Raw genomic sequence first — 7,701 nt, 5'->3', positions numbered from 1 at the left:
TATAATGCTCCCTCATTACTGGTCTACACTTGATTTTGTTTATACTGCTATAGATGAATCTCTAATGATAAATAACAATATATGGTCCAAGTATGCGTGGCTGCTTTGTGGTTAGTAAACTTGGGCCGCATTTGACAGTTTATTTGACACAAAAATAATTCTAATTTTTATTTGACATGATATTTTTTATGCGAGGTTGATGGATTCGAGTTCTATAACAGTTATGCTCTTGAGAAAGATTTTAGTCTGTAGAAAAGCTATGTTGAGTGGAATGAAACCAAGCAGGAGATAATTCAGAGGAAACTGGTCTGTACTCGAGAAGAGAAGCACATGAAGAGAGAAGATAGGAACATGAAGCCACAGAATCTCACTCGTGTTGGATGTCGAGCCAAATTTGTTGTTGGAAGACTCAAAAAATGGGCCTATAGTTTGTGAAAGATTTTGTCGATGAACACACCCGTCCGTTTCGATAATACATAAAGTAGATTGCAAAGCTATTAGATGAAAGCTGACTTGTAATACACATTTTATGTTCTGCAAGAACAAAGAAAGAGCTAATTTAATAGCCTAGCTATACTGACGTGCTTGTAATATTATGCTGAATTTTTCCTTTTGCAAGAATGTCGCATTCAATCCGATAGAGTACGGGTTCTTTTACCTCGGCTGTTATCAACAGGGTGATGATATAATCATGTTGTTTGAAATTCCTAATAATATTACTGTTAGAGATTAATTGCACATATACACCAGCTACATGTATCCTTGAAACTATGTTGGAACAGTGATTTCCCCATGATGCCTGTAGGGTACCAATGCCTTTGCTGTTCATATGGTAAACCACACTTAATTGTTGGAGGTGGGTTAACATGTGAGATGTTTAAGAACTGCAATATTTCTGTTAGATCGCTGTGATATTTGTGAAGAAGCTCCTTCATAAGTATCATACCCCCCCCCCCCCCGTAGCTGGAGGAGCCAGAGGAGGGACCGGAGTGGAAGGCGCCGCCGGAGTACACCATGGTCGCCAACGACTTTAGGTGCCCCAGCGGCCCAAAGGATTTCCCGGGCCAACGTGTGGCCATCCGCGCCTCTCTGAAACCGCCACTACCGTCATCGGTGGAGGCTCGCCGATCCAAGTGGGTGAAGGAGGAACAGGCCTACCGTGCACACCGTGGCGGCGACGGCCTACGTTGTAGTCGCTGTGGCCATCTGTCCCCGCAGCGTGCGACATCACAGCCTCTGCGGATGCTACAACCACCGCCGCCTCGTAGGTTCGAGCCGCGCCCGGCAAGCGATGACCACGGCTCCTCCAACGACGGCGACTACGAGTACATGTACTATAGGCCTAGATATGAGTATGACTAGTCTTTCATTTATGTAATAGAATCAAAATAATTTTATTTAAAATATGCATACTTTGTATGGGGATCACGACTAGGGCCGACCGGCCCCCAAATTTTGGTTAGCCCGTCGGATCCCCCATATGGCCAGGCTGCGCCGGAGCCTATATGGGGGACGAGTGGAGATGCTCTAAGGCTACTTGATCTTCCTACAAAATGAACTCTTTTAATCTGATCCGTCAATTAGCTCCACTGTTTAATTTCTTTCGGCTCCAAGATCCTTTGGATCTCGACTGAATATTCAGCCAATCACTGGAATTGTGTGGTTCATTAGCCAATCGGTGCAATTCTTCATTCTTAAAACATAAGAATAAGAAAACGCAGGCGACATCAGTGCAGATAGACATGCCAAGTTGCCACCAATTCTTCCATTCCATCACACACGATAAGCACTATTGGACCTGTCCTTCGGCGACAGCAGCGCTGATAGCAGATAGCCCTCTGCATCATACTTTGGCTCACTCTTGACCTTCAGTCCATCCACCGCGCGCTTCACGCTGCTGGCCGGCACCTCCAAACGTAGACAACGATGGAATCCAGCCAGGTAACCCGCGACGCCCTCTCCCATCGTCAGGACTGGCTTGAGAGGATGGACTGCGTCGGAGCCGATCAAAAAGGCGCCCACCCGTGGACGACGTTCTCCCTCATGGATGGAGGCATGTAGCTTGAGAGGACAGAGGACACCCCGCCAGGCCCTCACCCATTCCCGGGTCTAGAGAGGATGGACTTTGTCTGCGCATCAGCAGCGGCTGGAAAGCGGATATCTTGTAGGGGCAATGGGATGACGGTGGTGAGAACGCTCGAACGGACGGCGAGGCCGAGGTGGGAGGCCGTCGAAGAACGCGTGGCGGTGGGAGGGGGCAAGAGGGCGCGGGCATCGAGGGCGGCGACGGGCGGAGGCGACAGGGCAACGACTGCCTCCACGGTGCGACTGTCGGTTCTGAACTTCTGATACAGAGTGAAGTCAAGGAGAGACAGACAAGGGACGCGAAATTACCGAACTACCCCTCCAGTAAATAAAAATAAATAAGTATTTCCAGTACTTTCCAATACTTTCCACCACTTATTTTCCAGTGCTACTCAGTACTACTATTTTTTCCACCGTTGGATTTACTAGCTTGGACGGCTCCTAAAATCCCCAATCATGGTAAAACTTGTAATAGTAGTATAATGTGGCTTACATAATGCAATGAAAACTACATAATATAATTTGAAATTAAATCTATAATGTACTGTAATGAACAGATTCAGATTTGCTACAACCGATTTCGTGATTTCTGCGCACGCTTCACCAAGCCGGATGGGATGAGCTCAATGTGTCTAATTTAAAACGTATGATAGCTTCTTCTTTGCCGTTACTAGTTTGGGAAAGAAGGTTTTTTCCCCTTTCTTACAAAAAAGTGTCTTTGGCTATTGGGCATGAATTCTCCTGCCGTTTCAAAAAATGGAAAATCATAAATAATTGTTTCAAAAAAAAAATCTAAAGGCACTTCATTGAGGTTGCATGACCATTGCTTCATTTTTTCGATAAAGGCGCTTCATTACCCAAATATTTTTAAAAACCTTTCACCCAGGCAGCCGTTCAAAGTATCAAGACTGAAACAAAACGTAGTTATAATGAAAGATAAATAGAGCCAACTAGACTAAGCTTCAATTGGCTTCGAGAAAATTGCGTATACCAGCAATCCTTGGGGCAGATTTTGCGCAAACCAGTGACTCAAGTTTAGTTTTCGCACAGACCAGCGACTCTAGTTCTAATCGTTGCAAGCAGATGTAATGATCTGGTTATATGGTTAATATGATCGCTAGAGAGTTTTGGTTTAACGATGGGGACTTCCATCGGTTGCGTGTTAATTTATATGCCAACATCGGCAGAGGATGAGTACACGGAAGGTTACAACAAACAGAGAAAAGGAAGGGATGATCCTGATCTTATAGTTACGATCGGATCATCACAAATACATCTGAACTCCTATCTATCTCTATCTGAACTTCCGTCAGGGTTTAAACTGAACTTCCGTATCATAACAGATACTTCAACACCCCTCCTCAACCACAGCCTTCTTAAGGTTGAGGTTGTACTTAAATTCTTCAAACTGCCGAGCTGGTAAAGCTTTTGTGAAGCCATCTGCCACCTGATCTTTTGATGGAATGAATCTAATCTCAAGTTGCTTCTTTGCTACTCTTTCTCTTACAAAATGGAAATCAATTTCAATATGTTTAGTCCTAGCATGAAAGATAGGATTAGCTGAAAGATATGTGGCACCCATATTATCACACCATAAGCACGAGACTTCATTTCTTTGGATTCCCAGTTCTTTCAGTAAAGACTCAATCCAAATGACTTCTGCTGTAGCATTGGCCAGAGATTTGTATTCAGCTTCTGTACTTGATCTTGACACTGTTGCTTGTTTTCTAGCACTCCAAGAAATTAGGTTGGGTCCAAAGTATACAGCAAAACCTCCTGTAGACCTCCTATCATCCACACACCCTGCCCAATCTGCATCTGAGAAGGCACTGACTAGTGTAGAAGAAGATCTCTTCAAGGTTAAGCCAAGACTCACTGTACCACTGACATATCTCAATATTCTCTTTACTGCTGTCCAATGTACAGTAGTGGGAGCATGAAGAAATTGGCATACCTTGTTGACAGAAAAAGCTATGTCTGGCCCGGTAAGAGTCAAATATTGTAATGCTCCAACAATACTTCTATACCTTGTGCTATCTTCTCGGTCCTAGAAGTTCTCCTTCAGATGACGAAAGCTTCTCCGATGCCGACAATGGAGTAGGTAATGTCTTGCACTCTTTTAATCCAACTCGTTGAGCAAATCGAAGCATATTTCTTTTGGGTAATATAATACCCTGATTAATTTTCTTTACCTCAATACCCAAGAAGAAGTGTAAATCACCAAGATCCTTTAATGCAAATGCCGAGCTAAGATCTTGAAGGAGTGCATTGACTGCTTTGTTGGAAGAGCTAGTAACAACAATGTCATCAACATATACTAGCACAAACATAATAATGCCTGACTTATTATATATAAAAAGTGATGTATCTGCCTTTGATGCTAGAAAACCAAGTTCTTGTAGTTTTGAACTTAACTTTGAGAACCATGCTCTTGGTGCTTGTTTCAACCCATAAAGTGACTTATCAAGTTTACACACATGATAGGGTGCATTGGGATTTTCATAACCAGGTGGCTGCTTCATATATACCTCTTCTTCCAGAACACCATGAAGAAACGCATTCTTCACATCTAGTTGCCTCAAGCTACATCCTCTTGATACTGGAAACAGACTAGAACAAGTCTAATAGTAGCAGCTTTAACAACAGGACTAAATGTATCTTCATAGTCTATGCCATATCGTTGTTTAAAACCTTTTGCTACCAATCTAGCCTTATATCTATCAATAGTACCATCAGCCTTTCCTTTTTATCCTATAGACCCATTTACAAGCCTATCAAATTTGTTCCCTTTTTATATGGTACTAAATTCCATGTTTTATTTTCTATTAAAGCCTTATACTCATCATTCATAGCTTCTCTCCATTTTTTATCAGCTAGTGCTAGTTGCAAAGTTGCAGGTTCATTTGTAGAACAAGATAAGCCATACCTCACAGTTCCATCAGTGTAAACTTTTGGTTTGGCATGACCAGTTTTGGACCTTGTTATCCGGGCTGGAGGTGTTGCTGACTGCGCTGCAGATCCACCATGCGCAGAAGATCCGGTCACTGGCACTTGATCCGAAGTTGCAGCAGGTCTTGATCCTGTTGGGGACGCGTTCCCGCGCGATGGACTGGCCGCATGCCACGCGGCGTCGTTCTGGTGGTCGCCAGCGTGTGGCGACGCGACTGACGGCGACCGGCCTGTGCACGCGTCAGGCGCATGCATGCGCCTGTGGGGCTCCGTGACGGGACCACGCGACGTGTCGTCCGCGGAATGGCGTGCTGCCGCAGACGCAGATTCTTCTCTGCTGTCCGAGGTTCCCGTGATCCGAGGCGAATCAGCCTCGTGTCTTGTGCGATTTTGGCTGGTTCCCAAATCTGCTCCGTTTGGCCGCGTTTCTGGTCTGTTTTGCATGGAATTTTCACCTGCATTTTTCTTTTCACCTGCATTTTGCTGTTCCTGCAGAGCACTTGCAACACCAGGAATTACTGAAACATTAGATGTTAGATCAGTGCAATGTTGTGCCCCCTCTTGAGCTAACATGGGTGAGTTTTGGAGAGATTCGGGTAGGAGGAGAATTTCTTGACGAAGGCGGCTACCAGCATTGGAGTGAAGGCTAGCAAAGGGTAACACTGTTTCATCAAAGACAACATCGCGTGAAATATAAACACGACCAGAAGCAATGTCTAGACATTTAACACCTTTGTGCATATGACTATAGCCAAGGAAGACACATTGTTGGGAACGAAAGGCTAATTTTCTTTGATTGAAGGGACGAAGATTAGGCCAGCATGCACAACCAAAAACGCGAAGAGAAGCATAATCTGGTGTTTTGTGGAGTAGTCGTTCCATGGGTGTTTCATGGTTAATGACCTTGCTCGGCAACATGTTAATGAGATGTGTGGCGGTTAGGAAGGCTTCATCCCAAAATTTGAGTGGCATGGATGCATCTCGCAAGAAGGGCAAGGCCAACTTCAACAATGTGGCGATGCTTTCTCTCAGCAGAGCCATTTTGCTGATGTGCATGGGGACATGACACATGATGTTCAATGCCTATCTTTCGAAAGAAGGAATTTAATTTCTCATATTCACCACCCCAATCAGATTGGATAGCTAGAATTTTTCTGTCAAATTGGCGTTCAACAAGTTGCTGAAAATTATGAAACACTTGGAAGACATCAGATTTTTTCTTGAGAAGATAAATCCATGAAAATTTACTAAAATCATCGATGAAGCTTACATAGTACTCATATTTCCCTACAGACATAGGTGATGGTCCCCATACATCGGAGAACACAAGTTGCAAGGGATATGTAGATGCACTAGTAGACCTCTCATAAGGGAGTTGGTGGCTTTTGGCTCTTTGGCAAGAGTCACAAACCAACTTAATGCTAGGTTTATTTGAATAGGGAAGTTCATAATTGCTAAGAACTTGTTCAACAATGCGAAAGGAAGGATGTCCTAAACGACTATGCCATCTGACAGCTGAAGGCTTGGAGATGCTAAAGGCATGTTTATTCTTGATGGATGGTGAAGATATCAACGGGTAGAGGCCACGCACACATCGTCCTTTAAGAAGAATTTTCTTCGTTGCCTGATCCTTGACATAAAAATACCACGGGTGAAATTCAATAAACACTTGATTATCTCTAGTAAAGCGATGAACTGAGACAAGGTTTTTGGTGGTATGTGGAACATGAAGAACATTTTTAGATGCAAGGATTTAGAGGGGGTTTTAACAATTGCATGACCAACATGACTAATGTTCATACCTTGTCCATTGGCCGCATGAATCTGCTCACGGCCGGTGTATTTCTCCTTCATGGTGAGCTTGTTGAGCTCACCGGTGATGTGGTCGGTGGCGCCCGTGTCACCATACCAGTTGGTGTCCACGCCGTATGATGCAACGTTGGCGCCCTTCTCCTCTTCTTCTTCATCCTCGGAGTAGCGGTGCCAGCACTTCCAGGCCTCATGGCCCGGCTTACCACAGATTTGGCAGGTGACAAGGTCACGGTCCTTGTGGCCGCTCCTGCCTCTGATACGTCTCCGACGTATCGATAATTTCTTATGTTCCATGCCACATTATTGATGATATCTACATGTTTTATGCACACTTTATGTCATTATTATGCGTTTTCCGGAACTAACCTATTGACGAGATGCCGAAGGGCCAGTTCCTGTTTTCTCGCTGTTTTTGGTTCCGTAAATCCTAGTAAGGAAATATTCTCGGAATCGGACGAAATCAAGACCCAGCGTCCTATTTTTCCACGAAGCTTCCAGAACACCCGGGAAGGACAAGAGGGGGGCCACAGGCCCACCAGACCATAGGCCGGCGCGGCCTGGGTGTGGCCCGCGCCACCCTATGGTGTCGCCGCCTCGTTGACCCTCTGACGCCGCCTCTTCGCCTATAAAAAGGTCCCATACCTAAAACACGATAAAAAAGCCACGGTACGAGAAACCTTCCGCAGCCGCCGCCATCGCGAAGCCAAGATCCGGGGGACAGAGTCTCCGTTCCGGCACGCCGCCGGGCGGGGAAGTGCCCCCGGAAGGCTCCTCCATCGACACCACCGCCATCTCCATCAACGCTGCTGTCTCCCATGAGGAGAGAGTAGTTCTCCATCGAGGCTCGGGGCTGTA

This window comes from Lolium rigidum, chromosome 4, assembly GCF_022539505.1.
Source record: "Lolium rigidum isolate FL_2022 chromosome 4, APGP_CSIRO_Lrig_0.1, whole genome shotgun sequence".
Classification (NCBI taxonomy): Eukaryota; Viridiplantae; Streptophyta; class Magnoliopsida; order Poales; family Poaceae; genus Lolium; species Lolium rigidum.
The sequence above is the reverse complement of the archived record's forward strand: the minus strand, read 5'-3'. Positions refer to the sequence as shown.